Source organism: Pan troglodytes, chromosome 4 (assembly GCF_028858775.2).
Source record: "Pan troglodytes isolate AG18354 chromosome 4, NHGRI_mPanTro3-v2.0_pri, whole genome shotgun sequence".
Lineage (NCBI taxonomy): Eukaryota > Metazoa > Chordata > Mammalia > Primates > Hominidae > Pan > Pan troglodytes.
This window is the reverse complement of record NC_072402.2, coordinates 48,082,847-48,100,445: the sequence shown is the minus strand read 5'-3', so window position 1 is coordinate 48,100,445 and position 17,599 is coordinate 48,082,847.

The window sequence follows — 17,599 nt, the reverse complement described above, 5'->3', positions numbered from 1 at the left end:
TGTAATCCCAGCACTTTGGGAGGCCGAGGTGGGCGGATCACCTGAGGTCAGGAGTTTGAGACCAGCCTGACCAACATGGTGAAACCTCGTCTCTACTAAAAATACAAAATTAGCCAGGCATGGTGGCAGGCACCTGTAATCCCAACTACTTAGGAGGCTGAGGCAGGAGAATTGCTTGAACCTGGGAGACAGAGGTTGCAGTGAGCCAAGATCACGCCATTGCACTCTAGCCTGGGCAACAAGAGCGAAACTCCTTCTCAAAAAATAAAAATAAAAATAAAAAAATCCTGATTCAGTAGGTCTGTAATAGGACCTGGGATTTTGCATTTACAACAAACTCCCAGATCATGCTGATGCTGCTGGTTTGTGGACCACATCTTGAAGAGCAAGGATTTAGATTATTGAGTGCCTTCTGTTTATTTCATCTGTTGAGAAACTTTAAGTTTCTTAACATCTGTACCAAAAGATATTTGAGTAGCTTTACTCTCTAATTCAAAAACACAACTCTCCATTATTGAGTGTCTCATTAAGTTATTAATTCAGCAAATATATTTTTTATATTTCTTGTATGACAACCTCTTTGCTAGATGAATGAGACACGGCCCCCTATCCCTTGTAATCTGCAGCCATTCTCAGTTTAATGGATAAAGCAGACATGTAAGGCAGTACTTTATAATGCAGGCAGATAAATGCAAAACTAGAAGCACAAACTAATTATGAACTCTCTGTTAGGGTGCAATGATCAGGGAGTCTTTTGAAGAGGTGATGTTAAATTAGGTTTGGAGATATGAATGGCCTTCCCAATGTGTGAGTTGGAGAGCGATGTTCGAAGAGAGTAAATACTAGGACTTCCAGCTCTGCTTCCTCTCACTGCTGGAGAGCCTTAATCTTAGTGTCTCAGGTCTGGATTTCGAGGCCTCAGGCCCAGATAACTGTTTGCTGTCATGCAAATTGGATTCTTGGTGGTCTTCACTGAAGTCTTAGAACCTGGAGATAGATAGGCAGATTACACCTCACTGTCTTCACCCTCTGTGTTTAAGCAAACAAATTTAAGAGATATTATCTTACTTTTAGTCTCAAGTTGGTTTTATTATCAAAAAGTTTCAACTGTCAAAAATTAACATTTTTATCTCTACTCATTTTATCAGAGTGGAGTGTAGGGGCAGGGAGTGGAACAGATAGACAACGCATGCTTCACATTTATTTTATACTTATCAGTGTTTCTGACTGTTCCTATCAGGAGAAATATATGTTGTGAAACTTCTTTCAACACCCTTCCAAAATATTTCAGATTAACAAATGAAAGTAATAGATGACCCTAACTATGCAGAAAGCAAAGCAGAGAAGTTTAAGCTTTTCTCTACTGGGACCATAGGTAAGAGACTGTCAGCTTCCTTTGTGCAATGTAGGCTTATGAACTAACCTAGAGTTTTTCCCCTTGAGGTGGAAAAATCAGTCCCTCTGTATCTCTCCACAGTTTCTCAGTAAAGATTGGAGAGAAGAACAGTACTAGGTCCTCCCCACAGTTAGAACCTGAGGCCTCTTTGCTGTTCCTACACTGAGCCTAAACTCAGTGCGGCTAAGGGAATAAAATGTATACTTTCTAAGTATTCTGTGAGGTTTGTGGGCACTTCCCCTCTAGACTAGCTTAGCTGAGTCCAGGTGATTTGCATTGGCATCACTTATACACGTCTGGATTATTTAGGAATGGCTGGGACACAGCTTCTATCTGATAGGTCTTTCATCCTCCAAAAGGCTAGCCCAGGCTTATTCACACAGTGGTGGAAGAATTCCCAGAGAGCAGCAGGAGACAGAAAATGCCAATGTGCAAGCAGTTTTCAAGCTTCTGCTTGCATCACATTTGCTAATGACCCACTTGCTAAAGCTAGTTACGTGATTACAGATCCAAGTGATGAAATTTACTCCACCTCTTGATGAGAAGGCAGCAAAGTCACATGGAAAAGGGTATGCATATAAAGAATTGCAGTCCACCATAGGCAGCCACATCTTGCTTCTATTCTCAACACTCAGGTTAAATCATCCCGCACATCAGTTGTTCCTAGCCAGTCAAGTAAATACAGGCTGGTCACTAATGGTAACTTTCAGAATTACATGTTTGTTCATCTGCAAGCTTGACCCACTTGTTATTCATCTCCCACCACACAGCCACTTAAGTGACTGCTCCTTTGAAATCTTGTCTTGTCTCTTGTTCACTCTCACTTGCTCACTCTTATCCCAAACACCTAACAATTCTGGCCTCTGCACATGTAGTTTCTTCAGGCTGGAAGGTCCTTCTACAGTTTATTCCTCTAATGAATGCCAATGCATATGCTAATCCATAACTCAAGCATCTCTGCCGTTCAATCCTTTCATGACCTCCTCAGCTGGATCTAGATAAGCTCTTACACCTGTGCTCTCAGGTCACCTCATGTATAACACTAGGGTTGCACTGTAACATCACATCAAAATCCTTTATCACTCCCACTGGCCTGTAAATCTCCAAGGTCAAAGAAAACTTTTGGTCTTCTTCATCTTTCTGTTCCTGGTGCCTAGCCCAGGGTCTGGCTTGCAGTAGATGCCCAGTAATTGTTGATTGAGTACGTATGGTGCATAGTAAATAAGACATAAGTAACGCCATACGCAGGTAGGTTATATGGTCTGGTTGGAAAGACAATATATTTGCCTGTGAAACATCTGGAGAACAATATAAATTATTTGCTGCAAGAAATAAGAGAGGGAAAAAATATTTCCTAATTCAGCTTCCGGCATCTTATCTACCTTAAGTTCTTCCCTTTCCATCATATCTTTTTGTCTCTCTCCACCACCAAATCCAGTCTGTCATCATTTTTCTGCAGCTCCAGTAACAGGCTCTTTGGGTTCCAATCCTGCTCACTTTTTGACCTCATACAAGTTATAGGTTATCTTCTGAAAATCTCCTTCTCTTCATCTGTTTTCTGAGGATCTGTGAGGATTAAATAAATCAAGACACCTAAAAGCACTTGGCCCAGTTCTTGATTCACAGGAGTGCTCAGTAAATATTAGTGTTTCTTAAGGTGCACAACATCACTATTGTTATTACGTTTCCAGGTCACTTCTACTGCTTTTGTTTTGTCCCTAGTAATTCCTTTCCTGAGTCATTACGATCACATTCTGGAGACTCTTTCCCCTAACTCATCCTGCAACTTTTACCTGTTTGCCTTTTCTAAAAGAAATCTGACCACATATTTTGCATGCTTCAAAACCTTCCTTGTTTTCCATTGCCAGAAGAATTCAGTTGGAATTCTGGCTAAGGAGGCCAGAACCTGAAGGGGATGGGTTCCTAGAGCCAGAGCCCCTGGGAGGGGGTACTCACCCAACTATCACATCCCTGCTCCAGTGAAAGAGGACTGCCACTCAAGAGGGCTCATTTCTGGAGTGTTTACTCTATGCCAGGACTATACTGAACACTGTACCTTCCTGTACCTCCTTTAATCCTCTCAATACCCCTATGATGGCAATGCTATTGCTATCCTCATGTTATAAATGAGGAAACAGGCTCACGGGGCTTAAGTAATTTGCCCAAAGTTGCAGGTAGGAAAAAAAAAAAAGGTGCTAGGGTATTTTAAACCCTTGAACTCGACCAGTAGTTCTCTTCAATCATCTAAAACCATTTTAGGGTCTATTTATTTTAAGACATTATTAACAAAAAAATGCCTAAAGTAATATTTATTGCTTAAAGACATCACAAATTCTACCAAAGTGGCAGAGAGGCTTCATTCACTCTTGTTAGCTCATTTAGCAGCAAGATTTGCTTAGTTTTATCTTTTGTTCCCATGCCAAACCACAGTTAAATCTTGGTGTTTGGTGGAGGCTTTTCCTGAGCACCACGTTGCTTATAATTTAAATCTCTGTAGAACTGTTTGTGTTCCTGTAGGGAGATCCCTTTACCTGGAGTTTTATGTAGTTGGCTCTGGGAATGCTGAGAGTGCATGCTTTATCCTAAGTATGTGCATGCACTGCTTCTCTCTGGCCAGATTGTGCTTACCCATAGCTATGTTGTACCTGGTTTCATTTCCCCAAGTATGTGGTTTTCTGCCCTCGTCAAAGCCAAGGATGAGTGGAGCAGTGAGTCACATGTGTGATCGTCACTGTTTTCTCTACATTTTACAAGAGAACCCACAGAGACTTAACACGTTTCCATTCTTTTACCGGCTCCTTCTTAGATATAAGGAGAGATCAGAGAAAAATGCTGTGAATCACTTGGCAATGATGAACAATGGCCTACGGCGGAGAAATGAAAATGTCAGGTGTGTGGTTTTTCCAAACCTAAAATATTTGCTTTCAATGCAGTTAGCAGAGTTTTAATTACAGGGTGTTAAACCCTTGGAGGTGTCATGGTTACTCAGCACTCAATTTGATGATCATATGTAAAATAATAATAGCTTTATTGAGATGCAGTTTACATATATTCACAAAGTTGTGTGACCATCACCACTATCTAATTTCAGAACATTCTCATACTCCAGTAACAAGCTCTGTATTCATCAGCTATCACTTTTATTATGCCCCTCCTCCAGCTCCTGGCAACCACTAGTCTACTTTTTGTCTCTATGAATTTGCCCATTCTGGACATTTTATAGAAATAAAATCATACAGCATGTGGTCTTTTGTGATTGGATTCTTTCACTTAGCATAATGAGTTCAAGGTCCATTCATGTTGTAGCATGTATCTGTACTGCATTCCTTTTTATTGCCAAATAATATTCCATTGTATGGATATACCACATTTAGTTTATTCTCTCATCAGTTAATGGATATCTGGGTTCTTTTCACTTTTGGGATATTATGAGTAATGCGACAATGAACACTCATATACATTTTTCTGTGTGAACATATGCTTTCTGCTGTCTTAGATATAGACCTAGGAGTGGAACTGCTGGGTCATACGGCAACTCCGTTTAGCTGTTTGAGAAACTGCCAGACTATTTTCCTAAGTGGCTGCATCATTTTACATTCCCACAAACAGTGTATGAGGGTTCCAATTTCTCCACATTCTTGCTGACATTTATAATTTATTATTTTGATTATAGCCACGTAGTGGCTATGAAGTAGCATATCTTTCTGGTTTTTAATTTTTATTTTTTGCAATGGACTGAATGTTTGTCTCTCCCCCATCTTTCTTCTCCACCTGCCACATGAGGAAATCAGGAAGAGGGCTCTCACCAGAACCTCACCATGCTGGCCCCTGATCTCAGACCTCCCAGCCTCCAGAACTATGAGAAATAAGTGGCTGTTGCTTAAACCACTCAATGTTATTCTTGTTATAGCAGCCCAAACTGACTAAGACATCATGGTAAAATAGACATAAGATAAAGTTTATCATTTAACCATTTATAGGGTACAATTCAATGGTATTAACTGCATTTACAATGTTGTGCAACCATCACCACTATCTATTTCCAGAACTGTTTCTGTTTCCCAAACAGAAACTCTATAATCAATGAACAATAAATTCCCCATGTCCTTCTTTCCCCATTGAGGTTTTGACTTGTGTTTTGCTAATGGCTAATGATATTAAATATCTTTTCATGTGCTTATTGGCCATTTACATATATATATATATATATATATATATATATATATATATATATATCTTCTTTGGAAGTATGTCTGTTCAAATCTCAGCTCACTGCAACCTCTGCCTCCCAGGTTCAAGCAATTCTCCTGCTTCAGCCTCCTGAGTAGCCAGTTTTACAGGCACACGCCACCACCCCCAGCTAATTTTTGTATTTTTAGTAGAGATGGGGTTCCATCATGTTGGCCAGGCTGGTCTTGAACTCCTGACCTCAAGTGATCTGCCCGCCTCAGCCTCCCAAAGTGCTAGGATTATAGGTGTGAGCCACTGAGCCTGGCCCCTTTGACCATTTTTAAATTGGGTCATTTCTCCTTTTATTGTTGAGTTATATATTCTGACTCCAAACCTACTATCAGGTATATTATTTACAAATATTTTCCCTGATTCCATGGTTTCACTTTCTTGGTGAAGAAAGCACAAGTTAGTAATTTTGATAAACTTCCATTTACCTATTTTTGTTGTTGTTGTTTGCTTGTGCTTTTGGTATCATATCTGAGAAGCCATTGCCTAATCCAAGATCACAATAATTTACCCCCATATTTTCGCTAAGAGTTTTGTAATTTTAGTTCTTATATTTAACTCTATGATCCATTTTGAGTTAATTTTTGTATATAGTGTGATGTAGGGTTCCAACTTTATTTTTGCATGTGAATGTTTAGTTGTCACAGCACCATTTGTTGGAAAGCCTATTTTTCCCCCATTGAATTGTCTAGCACCATGACTAAAAATTAATTAACTGCAAATAGACTTTCACAAGTATTCCATTCATCATATGTCTTTCTTTATGCCAGAACGACACTGTCTTTATTACTGCAGTTTGTAGTAAGTTTTAAAACTGGGAAGTGTGAGTCCTCCAACTTTATTCTTATCTTTCAAGATTGACTTGGTTCTTTTGGGTCCCTTACATTTCCATGTGAATTTCATGATCAGCTTGTCAATTTCTGCAAAAAAGCCAGTTGGGATTTTTATGGAGATTGTATTGAATTTATATGTCAGTGTTAGTAGTTTTCCCATCTTAATAATACTATGTCTTTACACCCATGAAGATAGTTTTCCATTTATTTAGGTCTTCTTTAGTTGATTTAAATATTGTTTTATAGTTTTCAGCACGTAAGTCTTGTGCTACTTTTGTTAAATTTATCCCTATTTTATTGTTTTGATGCTATTACAACTGTAATTATTTTCTTAATTTCATATTTGGGTTGTTTACTGCTAGAAATACCATTGATTTTTGAATATTGACCTTCTATCCTGAAACCTTGCTTAAAGTGTTTATTTGTTCTAATAGTGGTTTTTGGTGGATTCTTCAAGATTTTCTAAATATAAGATCATGTCATCTGCCATAGAGATAATTTTACTTCTTCCTGTCCAATCTAAATGCATTTATTTCTTTTATTTTCTTTCTTTCCTTTTCCTTGACTAATTTATTTTATTTTAATTTTTTTAGAGATGGGGGTCTTATTCTGTCGCCCAGGCTATAGTGCGGTGGAGCCATCATAGCTCACTGCAGCTTCAAACTTGGGCTCAAGTGATCTTCCCATCTTAGCCTTCTGAGTAGCTGATACTACAGGCATGCACCACCATGCCTGGCTAATTTTTTCTCATTATATTTTGTAGAGACAGGGTCTCACTATTGCTCAGGCTGGTCTTGAACTCTGGGCGTCAAATGAGTCTCCCACTTCGGCTTCCCAAAGTGCTGAGATTATAGGCATGAGCCACTGCAATCAGTGTAGAATTTCTTTTGTCAGAAGAGAAAAAGTCAAGAAGGGCAAGGCCAAGAATGTCTAGGAGCCCAGTATCTTGCAAATAAATCTATTTGTTGATATTCGTATTTTCTCATTCCCTGATTAAGAGATCTCTCTTCTCTGATTCCCCCATTTAGGAAGGAATGTGTAACTTAAGGCAGAGTACTTCTTTTAAAACATGTTCTTGGACGTTACCCAGTGATCCATCAACCAGCATTCAACCAGTTATCTTTCACCTCCAATCTCCTATGTTATCCTAAACCACCATGTTGGACACAAGGGATAGAAAATATAAAATTTAAATAATAGAAACTGATGAACTTAGGTTGCCTTTCATTTGTGTACCCCAACCACCAGATTATGGTTATCAGTTTCTTCTTTTTGGCATCCTCACCCTAGCTTGCGATATCTGATACATATTTTTTTCCTGTATACCCATCTATGTCGGTGTTGGGAAATAAATGTCCCAACTTTGGAGGCTATGTTTATCATCTGGCCTCTGCTTCATGTGTGTTACTTAGCCTCCTTATTACCTGGCCAATGTAGAGAATTTAAAGTGTCTTCATAAATCTAATTTTAATTTTCTCTCAGTAAGAACTGGAAAATATGTCTAATTATAAGGATGCTATAAACTACAATAGAAGAATATTCAATTCCCACTAATAACCCTGAGAAGTCTGAAATAATGTGTTATTTTTGGAATTACTATATTACACTTTAGGCTGGCACAGCTATTTTTCAGGGAAGCAGCTGTAAAATAATAGAAAGAACAGTATGTTATGAGTGCAGTCCTGGGTTCTGGTTCTTCTGCAATTAGTTTGGTGTGTGGCCTTGGCTAAGTTATCAGTTGAGCTCTCTGGGCCGGAAATGAAATGTTTGAACTAAAGAATCCCTCGAGCACTGATATTCCATGATCCTGTGATGTGAATGAGAGGTGCTGTATGTAAGCCTAGTAAAGTGGGTCTGTATGCAAGCCAGTGAGAGAAGGCCATAACTTCCAGGAAGCACACTGCAGAAATGATGTCACCATAGCTACCAGGGCAGCAGAGTCTCTTGAAGAAGGACTTGCATGACAGTTTCAATTTTACATCTCAGCACACTAGCCCGCATCATCTTTCCCTCCAAAGACCACAAAGTGGGAGGGGAAGCATATGACAACATATGGTACCGGAGCATGTATTCTGGATGAGATAATTCTTAAGAACAGAGTTCATCTAAGCAGAAGGCAATACAAATTCACAATCTCCTGAAGATTGGGAGTGTACAGCCTAGGGAGTTTCCTCTTTGATGTTCCCCCCACTCTAGCCTAATGGCCATCCTGAAGTAGGGTCAGAGGAAGGCCCAGAAAAGGTCCCCTAGCTATATGCTTGGAGCCATTGCTCACCAATATGTGGCATGTCCCAGTTTGCCCCAGGCAGAGTCACTTGTTATATTAGTCCATTCTCGCACTGCTATAAATACCCGAGACTGGATAATTTATAAAGAAAAGAAGTTTAATTGGCTCACGGTTCTGCAGGCTGTACAGGAAGCATAGTGGCTTCTGCTTCTGGGGAGGCCTCAGGAAGCTTCCAATCACAGCAGAAGGCAAAGCAGGAATGAGGTGTTTCATGTAACAGGAGCAGTTCAAGGGGGTGTGGGAGGTGCTGCACACTTTTAAACAACCAGAACTCACTATCACAAGAACAGCACCAAGTGGGGGATGGCGCTAAACCATTCATGAGAACTCCACCCCCATGATCCAGCCACCTCCCACCAGGCCCGTCCTCAAACACTGGGGACTATAATTCGATAGGCGATTTGGTGGGGACACAGATCCAAACCATATCACCTATTATCACAGATTATTATTATTATTATTATCATTTTGAGATGGTGTCTCGCTCTGTCACCCAGGCCGGAGTGCAGTGGCGTGATCTCAGCTCACTGCAACCTCTGCCTCCTGGGTTCAAGCAATTCTTCTGCCTCAGCCTCCCGAGTAGCTGGGATTACAGGTACCTGCCACCACACCTGGCTAAGTTTTGTATTTTTAGTAGACACGGGATTTCACCATGTTGGCCAAGCTAGTCTCTAACTCCTGACCTCAGGTGATCCGCCCACCTCGGCCTCCCAAAGTGCTGGGATTACAGGCATGAGCCACTGTGCCCAGCCTCAGATAATTATTAATAGGACCCTTCTCCTCTTTAAAGTCTCCTGGCTTAGACAATAGATTATATGATCACCATAAGAGCATGCTTATTCCTAGGTCCACCCATTTGTTTTTTTAAGTAATAAAATAAAATATTGTTCAATTAAATCCCTTCACTTGCTTCATTTTCTAACAGTATCAGCTTCCATCTATTGTGTACCCACTTGCAGCATGCTCTGGGCCAAGGTTTTAGACATGAAATCTTACAGCGCCTAAGAGGGTATCATTAGTCCCCTTTAGATATGAGGAAACTGAGGCTCTGAGAAGAGAAAAATAGCAGATCCAGAATTTGAACCTAGGTCTGTTGGCATCAGAAGCCTTTTGTCATTATGCTGCTCTGTGTTAAAAAAATAAATAAATAAAATAAAGAAAGAAAAGAAAAAAGAAAAAAAACACAACAAAGTATTTTTAACCTTCAGGAAAGGTATATTGTCTCATTTGTATTTTTAGATTTAGAGTGCTGATTAGTGAAGCACTTCAGATCCTGGCATCGACACCCATTGTGTCTTCTTTCTGTTCCTCAGTTTCCTCTTTAGGAAAATGGGACTAATAGTAGTTTCTACCTCATGGCAGGGTTGTAAGGATTCAGAACTAATATACATAGAGTGCTTAGAACAGTGCCTGGTGCACTGCAGTCTCTTCTTAACTGTTAGTGTTATTGTCATCATCACCACCACCATCATCACGTGATCATTTATATTTGAACAAAGTGCCCCCACTACACATGCTTCACTAATAAAGCTCCTGCTCTCCAGCACCCTTGGCTCTTCCCAACTGCTGCACTTCAGCCCGCCTGCCAGTTTCCACTTACCTTGCCATCTGTCTCTGGTTGTATTAATTTCTCATTAACATCCTTTTGTTGTTATAATTTCAATGAGTACAAAATATGTAAGAATTTTATGTTTTTACTGCAGAAACATAGTTTTTCTCCTTCTATCACCTGATTCATCCAGCTTTGAAAAACTGCAGGGCTCTGCAGCAATACTTGAAACATTATAACTTGAAGAGGTGAGAAAACTGGGGTCTCTGTGACCATTTCTCAATTTTGCAATAATTCACAGTATCACTTCACCCCCTAGTCTCTTTAGCTCTGAAATGGAAAGAACAACATTTAGTTTTGAGATTCTTATACAGAAGTTATAGTCTTAAGGTAAAGAATTGGTAGATAACTATTGACTTAGGCATCATAATGGTTGAAGAACTTAAAATGTTGAGAATCACACAGAAAACATACATTTAAAGTTAAATATAAACTTTTTCTTATTACTCAAAAGAATAAAATGTTCATTGTTATATCTTATTTTCATATATGTGTATTTCTAAATTGTATGTATATATATAAACAAAAATGAGATCAAACTGAAGTACTGTTTTGCAGTCTGCTTTTTTCCTGTTACAAAGTACTATAAACATCTTTCTATTCCAATAATATTCAGTTCTTTTTCAACTATTTTTGGCAGCAGAACTAATTTTCTGAAAGGAACCACCCTGCATAAGACAGATAAAATTGGAGCTTTTGAGGTTGAAAAAGGAATGTGAGAGCCAGGACATCATCCACTCTGTCTCCCACTGGTTTTTTTCTTCCCCACCCTCCAGTTGTTGCCCCTGCTATGGTTTGGATATGGGTTGTTTGTCCTCACCAAAGCTCATGTTGAAATTTGATCCCTGGTGTGATGGTGTCGGGAGGTGGGGCCTAGTAGGCGATGTGTAAGTCGCGAAGGCAGAGCCCTCATTAATGGGGCTCTTTTGGTAGTGAATGTGTTCACATTCTAGAGAGACTGGCTTAGTTCAGGGGAATGGATGAGTTGTTATAAAGCCAGGAGGCCCTATGTTTCTCTCTTAACATGTGTCTGCTTCCCCTTGAGCTTCTCTGCCATGTTATAGCACAGCATGAAATCCCTGCCAGAAGCCAGGGCCATGACCTTGAACTTCTCAGCCTGCAGAACTCTGAGCCAAATAAACCTCTTTACTTTATGAATTACCCAGTTTCAGGTGTTCTTCTGTTGCAACACAGAATGAACTACGGTATCTGAGGTACCACCAAAGAACCCTGTGGATCCAAGGATCATTACAGCGTGCCATTATATATTTAACGAGCATCTCTTCATTTAGGTTATTTCCAATTTTTTTCTGTCATAAACAACACTGCAGTGAACATCCTTATAGCTAATCTTGGCATGTGTTATTTATTTATTTATTTCCTCAGAGCACCTTTTTAGAAGCAGAATTTCTGAGTTATGGTGTAAGTATAAATTTTTAAAAAAATCAATATTGCCAAAAATGTCTTTTTAGAAAGTCTGTACAAATTAACCTACTAACCTTGGGTATTTTCATTACAAAAAAATCTTAGCCAAATGTTTTGGTTAATGGCAAAACCATAAAATTTAGAGGAAACACCAGATACCATTAAATAGAGGAAGAGAGACGAGAATCTGTCACCCCACCCTCTCTTTCCCCCCCCATACTCCCTCCTTCCCTCAGTCTCCACTTCCCTCCCAAAGGAATTTTGTTCTTTAATGTTTGCAGAGATCTTGAAAGCAAAGGCCCTACCCTCTAAGAGCTTGCATTTTAAGGTTAAAAGATAATAAAATGTGGAGAAAAGTTTGCTCATTCCTATGAACTGGGCTTAGGACAAGTTCTAACATAGAAAACACTCTCGAAGTAGGAATTCAAGAGTCAAATGACCCTAAGAAGGTAGGCACTTTGGAAGAACATGGCTGGTAAGGGCAGATACAACCTGGCCATATAATGTAGTCTTACCCACCATGATAATCATTCATTTGGCCCACTGGGCACTGGACCTATGACTTTAGTGTTCCCAGTTTAATGGGAAGTCCTTGAAAAACCCATCTAGGAGACCCTTCACGAAATCACTTCCAGCTACCTGAGGGGAAAGTGCTGTTTCTGGTCATCTGTCACATCACCTACAACTCTGAGATATGGTGTCAATCCATGGGTGACGAAACTGTGAAATATCATCTCCTTCAAGTTGGGTAGAATTTTTTTCCATTTTTCCTCTTAAATAAGAAATTGGCTTAATTTTCCCAGGAGATTCTTATGTGCTTTGCATTGAATATCTTTTGAATTCAGGGAGATCTCTACAGATTTCTCTGTGCAGGGAAAAGAACTTGAGGAGAGAGTTGGTAGTGGTAACCTTGGGTACACAGCAATGCTTTACTTTTCTATTTGATTACTCCTATTTTAGTAGGTCTCTGAAGGTCTTTAAGCTAGCGTTATACATGCACTTCAAAGAACTTCTAAATTAAACTAAAAGTCTTTCCACAACAATTTCGTAAGATATAAATCATCTGTTATACCACAGGTTACCAGAGACCCCCAACTCCAGACTCAATACTGCACCAGGGCAGTTGTACAGAACTGACTGCCTTTTTGAAAACCTGAAGCACACCTCATCTACTCGACTCTACTTTCCTAAAGATTCTCAATGCTGGCTGCACATACATTGGCACCACTTGGAGGACTTTAGTAAGAGATGCCTGAGCCAGCCCCTGATATTTGGACACAATTGGCCTGGGGTGGGGCTGGACATCAGACTGTTTTAGGAGTTCCCCAGATGATTCTGTCAGATTCCTTTGAACCAGAGCAACTCCATCTTAAATAGGAGCTGGGTAAAATGAGGCTGAGACCTACTGGGCTGCAATCCCAGACAGTTAAGGCATTCTAAGTCACAGGGTGAGAGATAGGAGGTCAGCACAAGATACAGGTCGTAAAGACCTTGCTGATAAAAAAGGTTGCAGTAAAGAAGCCAGCCAAAACCCACTGAAACCAAGATGGCCACAAGAGTAACCTCTGGTCATCCTCACTGCTACCCTCCCACCAGCGCATTTACAAATGCCATGGCAACATAAGGAAGTTATTCTATATGGTCTGAAAAGGGAAGGCATGAATAATCCACCCCTTGTTTAGCATATAATCCAGAAATAACCATAAAAATGGGCAACCAGCAGCCCTTAGGACTGCTCTGTCTATGGAGTAACCATCCTCTTATTTCTTTACTTTCCTAATAAACTTGCTTTCACTTTATGGACTCGCCCTGAATTCTTTCTTGCATGAGATCCAAGAACCCTCTCTTGGGGTCTGGATGGGGATCCCTTTCCTGTAACAATTTCGATTAAGAATCTTGAACTTTACCAAGTACTTCTCTAATTTCATCTTTTCGTCTAAGAATTGGGTTGAATTTAAAGTAGTCACTTTAAGGAAATTAAGAAAAATAAAGAGAAAGATTAGAAGAGAAAAATTTCTCCATTTTAACAATGCATTTCACTCTCCTAAAATAAAGCATAAATATTAGGGCAAGATCATTAACTTACCTGGAGGAAGGCCGAGCACTGGGGCTAGGACATGGGCAGTGTGGGAGGAGACAATATGACATTAAGATTGGTTTAACATATGAAACACCTTCTTACAGTGTCACTGCTAAATAGCTGGAATGGTTAAGAGCAATCGTTCCAAGCCAAGTTCTTGGCACTTCAGAAGGCTGCCATACTTTTTCCTCTGGATCAAGCGCTTAATTACTTCATTTGTCTGAGATCTCATCGTGGAACTCATTACTAAATCCATCAGGACCTAGAGGGTGTCAGGATGATGTAGCAGTCTTATAAATTTCTTTATATTATCTAGTAATTCTTATTGTACATTAAATGCTTCAGAATGACAGGAAGATGTAACTTATCATTGTGAGTGGGAATGACTTTGAAAACATCTTTTTCTCCTTTTAAGAGGAGAAAAGAGCAATGGAAAGAGTGTTTTAAATCTCCAAATTAGTATTTAACTAAGTTAGCATGAAACCTGTTCTCTTTCAAGCCCTTGATTGCTTTATTAGAAGTAATTGTTTATCTCGGTTTAAGAAAATTGGTTGAGACAGGTTACTTGCTTTCATGTCTCATTCATATCCACTTTATATTAAGTACTTTGAATGTATTTTTAACCCTTAATGTTTTGCAGACTAGACAGGAACCTACAGAAAGAAGAGATATGTTCTTTTAACATCAATATATTACTCTTATTAAAAATATTATTCTCACTAATGTCAAATGGTCTTTTCGTACCCAATGATCTTGACAAGAACAAATACAACCATGTGGATTTGGAATCAGGAGAGAACAGGGTCATTTATCTGTGGTGCTGTGGGAGAGACATTTTCTTTTTCAATTTTCTTCTCCATTTTCTTATTACAATTATTGTTTGGGGTCATTATGACAACTCCCATCATTATGTTCCAGCTCACAAGCTGGAGAAAGATTAATGGTAGAAGAAGATACAGTCTTTGGCATCAGAGCTACATCTAGCTGTTAATATAACAGAGTAGAAATACATAAAATCCATTTATAAGATTTATGCTTATGATGGAGAAAGTAGTACAAGGTATAAAATGTTAAGATGTAGAACCTGAAATGTTGGCAGGTAGCATGCGAATTTCAATCATTTATTCATTCACTCATTCTTTCAACAAGTCTTGAGCATTAATTATGTGTGCATCTTGTACAGTGAGCTTGAAATGAACTCTAATAAGACACAGCCTGATAAGGGATTGTGGGATGAGAAGTATGCACACGGTGGCAGTTGGGGATAGAGGACTTACTTATCTGGTTTTGACTATTCTGAAGACTTGAGTTTTGATTCTGATTATCTGGTGGGAAGCTCTGGGTCTAGGTGTCTATTATAATGATAACTAGTTTGTTTGTTTTTTAACACAAAGCTTTGTTGTGAATAACCAAATCTACAAATGAAAACTATATTTACTAATTCATTCTGTAGTACAGAAACAATAAAAGCTCCACAGTGAGTCAATACAAGCCTCTAATTTCTCCTCACCTAAGAAATCGGTAATTCTTCTTTAACTGTTGTAACAATGAGAAAAGTTTGGTGCAGGCTGGGTTACTTTCTTCCAACATAGTAGTGTATCCATGTAGTTGCCTCCTTTGATGCTTTTAGAGATACTTTCCTTGTTGCAGGTCCCTTGTAACTAACTTCAGAGAGTTAGACTTTGTTTTTTTAACCTTGGGAAGGTCTGCTGTAGGTCTTGTTTATGGGAGCACTCCAAATGTTCCCTCTGTGGGATTTTCTTTCTCAGCTCTATAGCTTTGGGTGGGGTGTTCTAAAAACCTTTGAAGCAGAAGAGTCATTTCCTGTTTGGAGGCCTAAGTGTAAAGAAAGCCCTTTGTCATTGCTCAGAAATGGGGAGTCCATGACAATTGTCGTGCAAGAGCATTCAACACTCACCCAGGTAGAAATGGGTAGATGGGGATGTTGCCCTTTAATCACTTCTTGCTCAACATCATGTAGGTTATAATCAACACCGTTCTAGGCACTGGAGATGCAACAAAAGGCAGTGTTCCTAGCCCCAAGAAGCTTATAGTCTGGTGAGGGAGTCAGACAATTATGGAACCATGTGACTAGTGCTATGATAGAGGTATGCAGGCAGGGGGTGGGTGCCATGGGATCACAGAGAAAGGTTACTTAATCCAGAAAAGTTCAAAACATTTAAAGTTTTGTTAAGTAGCATACAATTTTTTGAAAGTTGATTACTCCAAAATAATCTGGGAACTTTCTCTAAGATATTTTGTAGTTCTATATTAAAATATATACATATATATGTAAATATATTTATAAAATAATGAATAAGTTTTGTACTATGTTTGTTAAGGTAGCATTTTGTTATTATTCAATTTCATTAACCTTTAAAATGTGAGATCTATCAGGAGGCAGTCAGGGAAGTTTTCCTACGAAGATCTTACCAAAGCTGAGACCTACAGAACAAGTGTCAGTAAGCCAGAGAAAGCCAAGAAGGGGAGAGGGTGTGTTCTGTAAAGGGAAACAGCACATACAAAGGCTGGGAGAGGTAGGGCGTGGTGGCTCATGCCTGTAATCCCAGCACTTTGGGAAGCCAAGGTGGGTGCATCACCTGAGGTCAGGAGTTTGAGACCAGCTTGGCCAACATCGTGAAACCCCGTCTCTACTAAAAATACAAAAATTAGCTGGCGTGGTGGTGCATGCCTTTAATTCCAGCTACTCAGGAGGCAGAGGCAGGAGAATTACTTGAACCTGGGAGGCGGAGGTTGCAGTGAGCTGAGATGGTGCCATTGCACTCTAGCCTGGGTGACAGAGCAAGACTCCATCGCAAAAAAAAAAAAAAAAAAGGCTGGGAGACAAGAAGCAATGGGTTGGGAAAGCTGGGCTAGTGCTTCCCAACCTGCATTGAAGAGGGAAGCCTAGAAGTAGGATGGAAGGGGGTGGAAGAGTAAGCAGGGGTATGACAGTGGAGAACCTTATATGTTCAACAAGGAGTCCAGGCTTTATCCTGAAGCCAATGGAAGAAGAGGGGATAATAAAGGCCTTTGAACAGGACTGAGACAAGATTAGATTTTTGGAGAGTGAATTGGAAGAAAAAGACTGGAGGCAGGAAGACCAAGGGGACGCTGATGTAATAAACCAGGGAAGAGAAGATGGCAGTGTGAACTTAGGCAAAGATCGTGGAGAACTGAAAGAGATGATGGACTAGACAGTTACTTGGACTGGATTTAGTGACTGGCCAATGAGGGGATGAGAAAGAGGGGAGAATCCTATTCCACCTTGGCCACAGCCTGTGGGTCCAGGATGTTTTGTAGGTAGAAATGAGTTTTAGATATATGAGTCTAATTATACATATTTTAGGTAAATTTGCTGTAGAGACCAAGATAGCTTTTCCTTTCAAATCTCTACTGCATGAAATCACCTTCTAGTTAGACACCTTAAAATGCAAATCTCAGGAGGCTTACTTCCTCAGGGAGGTACATCTGTTCTTTCTACCAATTGGCGTGGGTTTTGGACCTTGTTATTTTTGAATCAGTTACAGTCTCCCTGCCAGCTGAGGGCACATAACGTTTCATTACTGGCAATACTGGAGTCAAGGAGCACTGCCTATCCTAACTCTAGGTCTGGAGTTAGAGCCCGTTGAGTCTGTGGTAGTTCCTTTTGCTTTTGATATTTAGTTAGCAGGAAAACTGAGAGGATATTGAATTTCATTAACACTTCCTTAGAAGCACATTTCCTTAG